Source organism: Carcharhinus amblyrhynchos, chromosome 7, assembly GCF_965287045.1.
Source record: "Carcharhinus amblyrhynchos chromosome 7, sCarAmb.v2.hapA, whole genome shotgun sequence".
Taxonomy (NCBI): Eukaryota; Metazoa; Chordata; class Chondrichthyes; order Carcharhiniformes; family Carcharhinidae; genus Carcharhinus; species Carcharhinus amblyrhynchos.
The window spans coordinates 84,442,430-84,456,306 of NC_137330.1; the positions used below are offsets into that span (position 1 = coordinate 84,442,430).

The 13,877-nt window shown below is 43.3% G+C and overlaps 1 long non-coding RNA gene across 1 annotated transcript in view; it reads right to left on the reverse strand.

Annotated features, from left to right (window-relative positions):
- Positions 1–8,192: 8,192 nt before the first annotated feature.
- Positions 8,193–13,877, reverse strand: part of LOC145345525 (uncharacterized) — an 80,409-nt gene continuing 74,724 nt past the window's right edge. Inside the window, exon 3 of the long non-coding RNA XR_013887078.1 lies at positions 8,193–8,259. This is a non-coding gene — a long non-coding RNA (uncharacterized LOC145345525). The remainder of the gene's footprint in view (positions 8,260–13,877) is intronic.

Sequence of the window (13,877 nt, forward strand, 5' to 3'; positions counted from 1 at the left end):
AACAGAGGGATCTAGGTATGTGTGTACATAGATCCCTGAAAGTTGGGAATCAAGTAGATAAGGTTGTTAAGAAGGCGTACGGTGTCTTGGCGTTTATTGGTAGGGGGATTGAATTTAGGAGTCGCAGTGTAATGTTGCAACTGTACACTACTCTAGTGCGGCCGCACTTGGAGTACTGTGTGCAGTTCTGGTCCCCGCATTACAAGAAGGATGTGGAGGCGTTGGAGAGGGTGCAGAGGAGGTTTACTAGGATGGTGCCTGGTATGGTGGGGAGGTCCTATGAGGAGAGACTGAGGGATTTAGGGTTGTTTTCGTTGGAAAGAAGGCGGCTAAGAGGGGATCTTATTGAAACATATAAGATGATTAGAGGTTTAGATAGGGTGGATAGTGATAGCCTTTTTCCTCGGATGGAGGAAGCTAGCACGAGGGGGCATGGCTTTAAATTAAGGGGGGGTAGCTACAGGACGGATGTCAGGGGTAGGTTCTTTACCCAGCGGGTGGTGAAGGATTGGAATGCCCTGCCTGCTGCAGTTGTAAATGCGTCTAGTTTGGGGGCGTTTAAGAGATCTCTGGATAGGTTTATGGACGAAAAGGGATTGGTATAGGCTAGTGGGTCATTGTTTTTGTAACTGGTCGGCGCAACATCGTGGGCCGAAGGGCCTGTTCTGCGCTGTAATGTTCTATGTTCTATGTTCTATGTTCTATATCTCTCCCCCTCCTTATCCCACTGATTCTACATCCCCCAGAACAAGGGTGGAAATTCCATCCTAGCCCCCCAGAGCAGTGGAGGGGCTGTTTCCAGCAGTCTGTCCCCTTCCAATGCTTGGTCCCTCCATCAAGTACCAGGGACCACCCACAGGGCAAACAAGCCCAAGAGGAAAAGTCCCCCTACCAGTCTCTGGCCCTTGAACGGGCATTAATTACTCACTTAAGGACCCTAATCAGTGACAAGGTGGGAAGGGTGTCCAAGAATCTTCCCAACCTTGACTTAATTGGGGCAGAGACGAGCAGGTGATGGAATCCTTCTTGACACCCTCCCACCCTCCCTCCAAAATCGCCTCAGGGAAGTTGCCCATTGTGTCAGTATTTAGATCAACAGTATAGACATGAGCTTAAAATATACAAAACCCATTGGTTCAGGATGATTAAATCTTTCTTAGAGACATTATGAGTGCAGCAATGTGGCTACAGTATGAACATTTCCTTATTCCCAGTTGTATCTTCACTGTTCTATATATTGATACAAAATGTACCATAAGAATCTGAGAGGCCTCACAAGTGAAATGAAGCCAGTAATTTACTGTTACCACTGTGATATTCTATTTATTGCACATTGTTGCTATTTAAGCCCATGATGTTTTATTTGTTAGGTTTTATGGTTCAATTTTAGTGTAGTGACATTAATGGCTGTGGTTCCCATGGTGACAAGTCATCAGCGTCTTTCTCACAGCCATGAAATTCAGGACCAGGATGAGAAAGGCCTTTCAGCCAATCAAGCTTTCTGCGTCAAGAGTTGGTGTGTCGGGCATCTCCCCCCTGCTGAACCATCCTTTGATTTCCTACTTTAATGATCACTACATTCCTACTCTTGCTTCCTTGAGGGGAAAAGAAACTGAGATTGCTATTTTCTTGTCCTTGTCACACCACTGTGTAATGATGGCCAGCTATCCGAGGGGGTTTGTAATGCAAGATATTTCTAGGGCGCCCATTGTGTTTGGAGGTTTCAATTTGGCCCAAACTCTATTACTTTCACTTGAATTCTACCTGTATTAAGGATTAAGGATCTTATTCAAAATACCAGCTGCATTTCAGAATAGGGAATGGGATTTTCCAGCCCTGCTTGCTACAAAGCTGGAAAATCCCATCTAAGATCAACAGATCTTGACATAGTCTGTGTCCCGCCCATTACGATTCCCATGGTGGATGGGACGGGAAACTGCCACTCAGTAAATCTGGAGGAAAGATTGACAAGTTGAGCATACCAGCTGTAAATGTAAGACACTGGGTGGTAGAATTTCTCTCTCTTTATCCCTCTACGTTTCTCTCTCTCTCTCTCTCTCTTGCTCTCTCTCTGTCTCACTGTCTCTCTTGCTACATGACAAAGTAAGCCACATAACAATTGGGACTAGCTGGGAGGAACCATGTTCAGCATAGACCAGTTGGGCTGAAGGGCCTGTTTCCTAGCTGTATTGCTCTATGACTCTTTGGGGGAATTGTCCTGTCCTACCTACCATGGAAATCATAGTGGGTGGGCAGGGGGCAGAGCATGCCAAGGTCCATGGACCTTGGGTGGGATTTTCCGGTTTTGGGAAGAGCATGGACAGAATATCCTGTCCTATGCCTCTATAACAGTAAGGTGCTTGAGCAAGCTGAAATGGTTCAACTATGAGTAACCTCCACAGCTGTGTAACAGGAAGTCAGATAGGCGGAGCCTTGTGAAAAGGGGAACATGAGGTAGGAGTGGACATGAAGGAATGCTTGGAAAGGTGTGGCAATAAGCGACTGACATCGAATAAGATGATCGTGGAGGTGGCGAATTGATTAAGGGTGGAGGAAGGTCTAAACAGAAAAGTATAAAAATGGCGTATTATTGATGAAAGATCTGGATTAAACACCAAGAGGAAGAGGAAGAAGAAGAGAAGAGGAAGAAAAGGGACTCATAGTTGCACACTCCTCTGTCCAACATCAAAATGGGAAGTATGTGATCTGAATGATGCCGGTGCCTCCTAAAAACTTGTATATGTTCATTTCTGTCTTTTAATAATAAAATGTTAATGTCACCGTCTTTGGTTATCTTGATAAAGACTCATCCAAACTCGAAACATTAGCTCTATTCTCTCTCCACAGATGCTTTCAGATGATTTGAGATTTTCCAGCATTTTCTGTTTTTGTTTCAGATTCTGGCATCTGCGGTAATTTGCTTCTATAAAATAATTACACATCTTGACTGAGCTGGCTAAAAATCTCTGCAACCTAAATTGGAAACCAATTTTTAAATTAGGAATTCATTTTGCCCTACTTCTATGTTTTGTCTATGTATAGGGCAACACAGTGGCACTGCTGCCTCACAGCGCCAAGGACCCAGGTCTGATTCTGGCCTCAGGTTACTGTCTGTGTGGCGTTTGCGCATTCTCCCCATGGGTTTCCCCTGAGTGCTCCAGTTTCTTCCCACAGTCCAAAGATGTGCAGGTTAGGTGGATTGGCCATGCTAAGCTGCCCCTTAGTATCAGGGAGATTAGTAAGGTAAATACGTAGGGTTATGGGGATAGGGGCTAGGAGAGAATGTTGTCTGTGCAGTCACAGTGGGCCGAATGGCTTTCTTCTGAACTGTAGGGATTCTATAAGAATTGACCAGCAAGGAGGAAAATACCAGAACAGCGCCCATTTCCTACCCTGTCCCTAACTCGTCCTCAAAAGTCAATTACAAAGTTATTTAGAAGGGTAGCATTATTCGAGTGTTGAGGCAGCAGCTCTCCAATTCAACAGCTATCCTTCACCTAATAATCTGACCACAATACTTAAAAAAAAATTAATGCTATTGCCTTAAAAAAAAAACTGGTGCCTAGCAGAAGTTTCAAAGTGCTGGGTTAATGGGGGACTCGGAGTGCATAGTGACTCTGTGCATCATGAGTTTGATCAGGTATTTAAAAGAAAGCTGCATAAGTGAGTGAACTGCCTGTATGTGTAACTATCATTTCCATCTAATAGCTGGAGCTCCATTTGGCCTGGCCCTGCTCCATAAGCCTCAATGCCTGAAGGACCCTTGTGTTATATCTTGTCCTTTTAGTTTTCCATGTCTCATGCATCACTGAGGTGGTGAGCATATTAGCAAACAACATGCTCACTGACAGCTGCTGCTCACAAAAATTGGATTCAAACTGTGAAAAAAAACACTTTACACAATTAGCATTAGATATATACTTTATATACATATATATGTATATATAGTATAAAAAATAACCAATACCCCAGTGAACTGTGAAAACAGCATTAATGGATGTATAACACGTTTTATTAAGACACCCCCTCTGGGACTGAATCAAGGTATGTAGTTGCTACAGGAGCATTCCATCAGAAACAGGCTCCCAGACATTTATATCACTAATACAGTGATCCTGAGGCAAACCTTGAGCATAATTCAATGGAGTCACTCTTACTGTGTCGACAGCTACATTTGTGTTATATGAGAAAAAGTCTGACATGCGCTCGGATTGTGAATTATTCATGAGTGCATTACACGATGGATATCTAGCAGTGCCTACAAAGCAGTAATCTAATGGACAGATTTAGATTGTATCATAAACCAAAAGACAAAGCTCAAGCAATTTAGAACTATCATCAGGATCCCCCAGATATCCTCCTGAGTAATCTTTAGTTGAATATATAGATATGCTGTACAATAAATTTTCGGGCATGATTTGATTCAGTTTTCTGTCTACTTGTTCGCCAAAGGCAGCCATTAATATGGACTCTGAGGACTGAATTATCCTAGCTCTGTGATACCGGTCTGGGAGACAGGGGGCAGGGAGAAGGGGAAATAGGGAGCAGTCACACTGGAATGGCTCCCTGCCACACTCCCACCATTGGGGAACTTGCCTGCAAAATGGATCCACTGCTGGCCAACCAATTTACTTACTAAAGGCCCCAGTTCAGGGTGATTCTGGGGCCTCGTCGGGCAGAGCAGACCACACTGTGTGAGGCGGCCTGTTAAGCAGAGGCGGCCTCGCCATGGCAGGCTGGGGTGCCATCAATGTCAAAGACTCCATTGCCACAGTGGCAGGGCTGGGGGCAGGAAAAGCCACATTCGCCCAGAGGGACTTGCCTCCTTTGCCATCCTACCTCAATCCTGTGAATTTTTGACTTACCCAAATGCCTCTGAGAGGCAAAAATTCGGGTTCGTTCCTGATTTCTTGCCTCCCACAATCTTAGCAGCCTGGATTTCCAGCATAATCAGCCTTGTGCATTTTACATATTAAAATCCTCATTTCCTTAGAATTGGTGAGTCCAGGACATAATCCAGCTCACTTGCCTCAATGGTCTTGCTAGTGAAAGTCCTCATTGGCAAGGATCATGTATGATCCCCATCAACGGGGACTTGATGTGGTGGCCTTGCTGGTGGGACCGGAGATTATTGAGGTTCCCGTGAGTTGGGGCAAGGGAGCAGTGCCCTTTAGGCAGTGCCAACTTGACAGTGCAAGCCTGACAACCTGGCAGTGCCAGCCTGGCACCCTGGCACTGACCACCGTGCACCCAGTGGGTGGAAGTGAGGGGATAAGACCTAAGAGGAGGGGGGGCAGGACATGATAACTTTCTGGCCAGCTCAGGCCCTGCCCTCTACCCCTACTGGTAAGAATCAGATTGTGCATCATTTTTGCACGAGTGCCATAAGATTTCATTTGTAGCCTTACCAGAGCAAAAGGATCTGAAACTCTCTTGTTTTCATGTAGAACAGAGGGAGGCCATTCTGCCCTTTGAGCCTGCACCAACTCTCCAATAGAGCATCTTACCCAGGCCCAGCCACCAACCCACCCCCATTCCTGTAAGCCCATGTACTTACACCACTAATCCCCCTAACCTACACATATTGGGACACTCAGGGTCAATTTAGCATGGCCAATCCACCTAACCGGCACAACTTTGGATTGTGGGAGCAAACCCGAGCACCCAGAGGAAACCCATGCAGACACAGGGAAACGTGCAAACTCCACACAGACAGTGACCCAAGGCTCGAATCGAAACAGGGTGTCTGCTGCTGTGAAGCAGCAGTGCTAATTTCCTGCTTATTTGAGCCTGGCAAGCCTGTGGAACTGATTACATTGTCAGCTGATTTCAAAGAATTCCATTACTGCCCTTAAAGCGCAAAAAATCTCAACCTATTGCTATTCACTTGGCAGCAAGTGTGAACCATGTTCAGTTTTTTTTATTAATTTCCTAAATGCCAGGTCAATCTGCCGCAAGAATTAGGGACAAAACTGTGGGAGAGGCTTTGTTTAAAAAAAAGCAGTGAACAAACAAAGGCCCATCTCCAGGTTATTTTAATTTCACCCGTCATTAACACTACCACATAAAACAGACAACACATTCTTTTGTCCGTACTCAAACTCCTTGTTCTCCACTCCAAGCCACGGTGGAAACTCTCTAACAGGATTACAGAGAGGAACCGAAAATGCATGCCATTATTTTTGACATACAGACTTTCACATGTGTAATTTGACCCAAGATGGAACTTTACAACATATGCCAATTCTTGTTTGGTACTTGTGGGCAGAACACAAATAAAAAAGTTTGCTGCACCAACTTGCTGTTAAAAGCTTGCTAGTTCTTTTAGGTATTGAGATGGGTACCTGAGGCTGGAAAGCTGTTCTAGTGGAAAGATAGTAGGATTGGTAGCCTTGAAGGATGGGATCTAATGAGGTGAAAGGCCAGCTTCATCTTGGCATAATTGTTGATTCTACAAAGCAATCCTTCTGTAACCTCTAAACTCCAAATTTTCTACTTCGCAATCATTTTGGCTCCTGTCTGTATTGAACCAGCTTGTTTCCCCTAAGATTCAAAATTTCTCCACTGCATTGAAACCTAAACTGACCCTTCCAATTCCAATTCTCTTCTTGCACCTAATAGTGTGGCAAAAATTTTTGAAGTTTATTAATTAGCCACAAGTAGGCTTACATTCACACTGCAATGAAGTTACTGTGAAATTCCTCTAGTTGCCACATTCCAGCACCTGTTCAGGTATACTGAGGAAGAATTTAGCATGACCAATGCACAGCTTTGGACTGTGGAAGGAAACCACAGCACCTGGAGGAAACCCTCACAGACACGGGGAGAACATGCAAACTCCGCACAGACAGTGACCCAAGCCAGGAATCGAACCCGGGTCCCTGGCGCAGTGAGGCAGCAGTGCTAACCACTGTGCCACCGTGCCACCCTAAGGCAGGCCTTCACCTGTTTCCATAGCTAGCTATTCCTGGAACAAGTCGTTGCCTAAGGTTTTTAGCTTGAGGGGCTCCACTCCACATCAAGCATGGCTGACCAGGGGTCTCTCCCACTCTTACCATCAGCCTTTGGCATGTTTGGAAGGATGTTCAGGTTGACACTCAACCTGTTTGGCTACGTTATGAAAGCACTTTCCTTGGCCATCAAGTCCTGGGGTGGGACTCAAATCCAGAACTTCTGGCTCAGAGGCAGGATCATCACTTGCTGAACCACAAGAAAATTATAATTATCCAATACCTTAAAACTATAGATAATCTTAAATTCTTCATTCTACTGATCAGAATCCAATCTTGATGACATCGCTACTATTTGATTGGCCTCTCAACTTGCCTGTTATACTTTTCAGTAAAATGACCATGGCCTTCCATATTTAGTTCCTTGAATCAAAAATAAAAACTTTACTCCGTTTGTAGAAACAAAGGTGTAACAGTCAATTTCTTATATTAGAGGATAGATTTTACAATTGTGTGTCTCAGTTCAAATTTTCACACAGTGGATGCTGGTATCAAGAAATCAGGCATGAATGTTCGGAGGCCCAAAGCATGCATTTTAATAAATAGAAAAGTCTTACACAGACCATTGATCTCAGCACCCAAACCTGCTCCACTCCCCACACACACACAACTCCAATACAGCAACACAAATTTGGAAAATCTTGCTCAACTGTCTCCGAGTTGGCAAAGTTAACTCCATCATAGAATCCCCACAGTGTGGAAGGAGGCCACTTGGCCCATCAAGTCTACACCGACCACAATCCCACCCAGGCCCTATTCCCATAATCCCAAACATTTACCTTGCTAATCATCCTGACACCAGGATTAATTTAACATAGCCAGTCAACCTAACCCTAACCCACACATCTTTGGACTATGGGAGGAAACCGGAGGAAAGTGGAGGACCCAGAGGAAATCCACACAAACACAGGGAGAACGTGCAAACTTCACACAGACAGTCACGTGAGGCTGGAATTGAACACAGGTCCCTGGCGTTGTGAGGCAGCAGTGCTAACCACTGTGCCACCCACAAACTCACCACTGTTACTGATTTACAAGCTCTGTGCAAAGAGAAAGAAGATCATTCTCACCAAATGAAGAGATTATATTTAGAAATGAGTGCGTATTCTAATGATGCTAACCTAAAACTTTACCAGAAGACATGGATGTATTAATTGACACTTACTTATTTCGGAATTATGTTTTGAAGTATACTGACTTGAAGCAGGTGGTGGGCTAACAAAAATGGCCATGAACTCAAGGTTCCCGTCTGTTTCAAAAAAAACACAAAAGTTTGTGAAGATCAAAAGTTGGCTGAGAAAATGCTCAATTTGCAGTTTGCTTGACTCAAAACAATTCTCAATAAGCAGTCACATGGAAAAGTTCTTGTTAGCCTGTCTCACATTATACAAAAGCCACTGATGTGCGTTGACATAAATCATTTTTTCTTTCACAATTTCTTTTTCATTTAAAAGGGTAAAATGGATGTTTCGACAGAACTATCAACTTGGATTTTCCACAGAACCGGTCAACGTCCTTCCAAGAGAGACGTTCTGCATCCAGACCGCGACATTGATAAATTTCCTCCTCTAAACAAATCAATAAAACTCTCTCTATCTACTCTAAGCTGCACCGCTCCAGCAGGGCTGGTAATTATATTGTCAAACTACTGTTTCACACTGATTGACTGTAACCCTCTTTCCTTGCTGGCATTTGATTGGCAGCTAGTTTACGCTGCTTCGTGCTGATTGGCAGCTGTTTTAACTAATGCCAAAGGCAACAGTTAAATTCCCCAATCTGTAACAGCCATCCGAGCCAGCCCTGTCACTCACAAAGAATTCTGGGAACCTCTGTCATATTAACATATCAAAGTGATTGTCTGACAAGCTGGCTATGGCTCTTTTGTGATCAACTTTAACTTCGGCACTGCTGTGGAATGTCCCGGGCTTTTTCCTCAAAAACGTATTCTAGTGAAGTTTGAAATGCAGCTGAAATGTTTTAACATTATTTGCTTAATGATTTTCTTTTGTGATACAGGGAAAACAAAAAAAAAGTTAGCATGAATTATTGTTTTCATTACTGAATCCCAGAGGGCTGATGTCAATTTGAACTAAATTAAAAGCAGCCATTAGAAAAAAAAACTTCACTCTCTCACACAGTTTTGCCCAACATTACCGACCCATTAAGTGCAGATCAACGTATATCCCCTTAATGTTTTAAAGGGATGGTATTTCAAAATAGTTTTAGTTTGCAAATAAAAAATTTGTCATGTCAATTAGGCCAGATTTTTGCTACCGAAGCGGGGAGTTTGAGTTGGAAACTTCCCTGCCTTGCACAGTTTAAATGGCAATTTTCACCCTGGGGGCGCAGGTGCAAGATGAAATCATGTCCACTGACCCCGGAAGCAGATAGTAGGCAGCCAGTTCTGAGGCGGGCTGGGTAGCAGGCCAGTCTTAGTTCTCTGGGACTTTATCCTACTTGTAATAAAAGTAGGTAGGCCCTCTAGTCCTCACCCACCCCACTCACGCCTGATGACCCCCGAGACCCTCTGTGCCAATGCATGATCCTTCCAAGCCCATTCACCCAGTGACGAAATCATTACGCGTGCTTGACTGAGGGCCCAGACCAATACAAATATGAACTGAGCAGAGATTCCATTTTAACTCCAGTGAAGTAAATTATTAGCTTTGCTTGATTGACATACTTAAATGGTTATAAGTTATTCTTTTCCCACCAATTCCAATATATGTTAATAAACATGACTTGTTGATTGCTTACTTATTGGATAGTGGGTGAATGGACATGGAAGACTCATGAATTGGCATTGAGACCATTAAGGACCATGGGGAGTTTCTTTTTATTCATTAAACGTGGGTGTCACTGGTTAAGCCAGCATTTATTGTCCATCCCTAATTTCTCTTGAACTGAGGAACTTGCTAGACTATTTCAGAGGGCATGTAAAAATTAACCATATTGCTGTGGGTTTGGAGTCACATGTAGGCCAGACCAGGTAAAAGCAGCAGATTTCCTTCACTAAAGGACATTGGTGAACCTGTTGGGTTTTCATCACAATTGGCAATGGTTTCATGGTCATCATTCGACATCTGCCATTGTGGGATTCAAACCCAGGTCCCATGAGTATTATTACCCTCAGTATCTGGATTACTACTCTAGTGACAAGACCTCCACTTCTCTTATGTAGGCATGAGTTGGCATGGAGAATATGGGAGTGACTGGGAGAATGGGTAAGACCTTTCAAACATACGGTTCAACAGGTTCTTGAATCCAGACTATGGTTCATGATGCCTCCGAGTGGCCATGAGCTCTGAAGAAGCTGCCCCTTCTCCATGAAAACTAGGAGAAGCTAGGAGATGCTACCCCAACAATGGAGCCAACCTAGCCAGAAGGGTTTGCTGGTGGAAATTGCCAGTGCTAGCATCAGAGTGGGAATCCCAAGATCGAGTCCCACCCACCATACTAAATCACTCCAAGGTTGCCCTCACCCCAAAAAAATCTGGCCCAATATCTGTCTTCAAACATTTAAAATCCATCTGTGATCTTTATATTAACTGAATTTTTTGGAGGATTGTTCCAGAGCACACCTGCTACAAAATCTGCGATAGTTTAGAATTACTACAGCCAGCCATTCATCTTGCTCTGGTAATATTTTAGACTTATTGCCTGTGTGCCGTTAAATGACCTCCTTAGGACAGTAGTATAGTGAGCTCCCGAGTATGTTCCAATTATTCACAATTGAAATTTTTAATCATTTTTAAGTTTCCTTGTCTTAACATGTTGTTCAATAAATAAAGCAAATAGCTTTATTTGAAGTAATGGCTAAAATTAAATGCATCCTAAGCACGGATGTGAAGAATGAAAGTGTTTTTTCTGAAAATGTTCAGACAACTGTTGTAACATTAATGGGGAGTAGCTGCAGTATCTAATATGAAAGGCTATTAAGTGTGGGCAGAAGGGTAGGATGAGATTGAGTCTACTTAAAAAGAAATAATTTATGGTTTCTCTGATCTTCACACAGTTGGGATTCTCCGGTTCCGCTGCTGTGAATGAAGATTTGGCTGAATGCCAAATTCCCCTTTCTTGCAGGCAGTGGCAAAGGGGCATGAACAGCCAGAGAATTCTGGCCTATATTATGCCTTTCACATCTTCAGGATGCCACAATATTGATGTACTTTTTGATGTGTAGTCACTGACAAAAAGTAAGGAAATTTAGCAGCAAATTTAGACACAGCAAAGTTGCACTAACAACAATTAAATAATGACTAGATGGTGCATTTCAATATATCTTGACCAAGAAACCAGTGAGAACTCCCATGCTATTCTTCAACATAGTGCCATGGGATCATTTAGGTTCAACAGAAAGAGCAGACTTGGCTTAACATCTCATGCAAAAGATTGTGGGTGAATTCTCCTTGTCCCGCCCACAACAGGAATCGTAGTGGGTGGGGGCCAGACCTTGCAAACTCTGCTGACCTCCCATGGTATTTTCCAGTCTTGGGGCAAGCGCAGCCAGAAAACCTCACCCCACATCTCAATACTGCACACAAGTTTCAGGCTAGATTTTGTGCTTAAATTCCCGGAACGTGGTTTGAAGCCACAGCTTTCTGACTCAAGAAGCAAGAAAGTGACCACTGAACCAAGTTGACACACTCAGTGGAAAAAATACACGTTATAATTCCGTGATTCTGTGACCTGTAGCTCAACTTGGTCAAACACAGACACATATTCATTCCAGTGACAAGGAGCTGCCTTCCTGCCTGTTTATGATTACAGCAACAGCAACTTGCATTTACAATATGATAGGATGCCCCAAGGTGCTTCAGGGGACAGTTAAACAGCAAGATTTGATTCAGAGCCACATAAGACATTAGAGGAGAAGACCAAAAACTTGAACAAAGGGATAGATTTTAAGGAGCATCTTAAAGGGAGAAAGAGAGGTAAAGAGTTGGAGAGATTTGGGGAGGGCATTCCTGAGCCTAGGATCTGAGCAGCTGAAGACACAGCCACCAATGGTGGAGCAATTAAATTGGGGTTGCTCAAGAGGTCAGAGTTAGATGAGTCCAGAATACTTGGAGAGTTTTGGGACTGGAAGAAGCTACAATGGAGGGAGGGATGAGGCCCTGAAGAGATTTGAAAACAAGGATGAGAAATTTAAAATTGATGTGTTGCTTGAGCTGGAGCCAATACAGATCAATGAGCACAGGCTGAGAGGCAAATGGGACTTGGTGTAAGAAAGCATTTGGACAACAGAGGTTTAGATAACCTCAAGTTTATGGAGATTAGAATTTGAAAAGCTGGCCAGGAGTGCATTGGAATAGTCAAGTCTGATAGTAACAAAGGCAGGAATGAGGGCTTCTGTAGTAGATGAGCTGAGACAGAATGAAGTCGGGCAATGTTGTAGAACTGGAAGAAGGTGTTAACTCAGATATGGGGTCAGAAGCTTATCTCAGGGTCAAATCTGAACAGCTTGGTTTGGAATCACATTTAAAAGCATTTAGACAGGTACACAGGTAAGATGGGTAGAAGGGTACAGAGAGATATGGGCCAAATACAGGCAATTGGGACTAGCTTTGGGGTTTAAATAAAAAGGCATGGACAAGTTGAACTGAAGAGATGTTTCCATGCTGTAAACCTCTATGACTTTATGAGGTCCACAGTCTTCCCAATGTTTAACTGGAAGAAATGTCCACTGATCCAATACCGGATGTCAGAAAAGCAGTCTGGTAATTTAGCAACAGTGGACGAGTCAATAAGAGATGGTGGTGCAGTAGAACTGGGTATCAATGTACATATGAAAACTAATGCTATGGTTTCAGATGAGGGCAGTATGTTGATGAGAAATAGGAGGGGACAAAAATAGCTCATTTGGGCGCACTCAAGGTAATGATGCACAAGTAGGAAGTGAAGCCATTGCATGTAATACTCTGGCTATGATTAGATAGATGAAGTGAGGGCAGTCCCACACAGCCAGTGGAGCTACATTGTTGTAAATACAGTTGGAAAAAACAAAGGAGATGGATTTAAGAAAACTATTTGCGTAGAAAAGTAGAGGAAATGTCTCAAGCCTGGGGATTATCAACTGCAATAAAATGTAACATCTTGTCTTCATGTTAGTTTCCATTCCCTATTAACAACCAACAGTTTGGCAACAGATTTTCAGCTGGTCCTATTTACAATGCATTACATGTATTTGTTCCATTGCAGTTTTGAACCTACTCAGGTCAATCTCATTATGTCATTTCCAAACCAGTCACAAACGATAGAAAGTAGGCTTGTGTAAATGGCTCTCCTACTGGTTTTTCTGTCCAGTGTACCTGATTTGACTGATTTCATAAAATCTGACAAGTATATTGTTCTGGAGGGACATCTGTGTGTGTGCTATGAGCCATTCTGGCAAGAGCACCACACTGGACACAATATCATCCATGCAATAGGTACAATGTTAGACATCAAAACGGAAGAAAAGTTCTATTTTGCTAACTTACCTAATTACAAACAGCTAAATTGTGATTTATTCTGCACATCTTGAGCAGGACTCTGAAAGTTTAAGACTGTTTACTGCATCACTGCTAGACATTTCTCAAAGGACAACACATTATTACAACCAGCCATATGGCCCTCAGAGCTCAGGATACTACATGTCCACAAGGCTCTCAGATTCAGCATAATAAATACATGTGAGGCCCAATTTTACCCTTGAATGTTGCCGTGTGAGCCCAGCAAAGTCTGGGTGTTCCTGCATTAACAAACTAGAGCCCACACATTGACTAACTTTGAGCAGCAGAATAGCCCACTCAGATTTTTGGGCCCAGTTGTTTGGAGAAATCAGCAAATACCGGGATAATGGAATCTGAAATCGCTGACAATTGT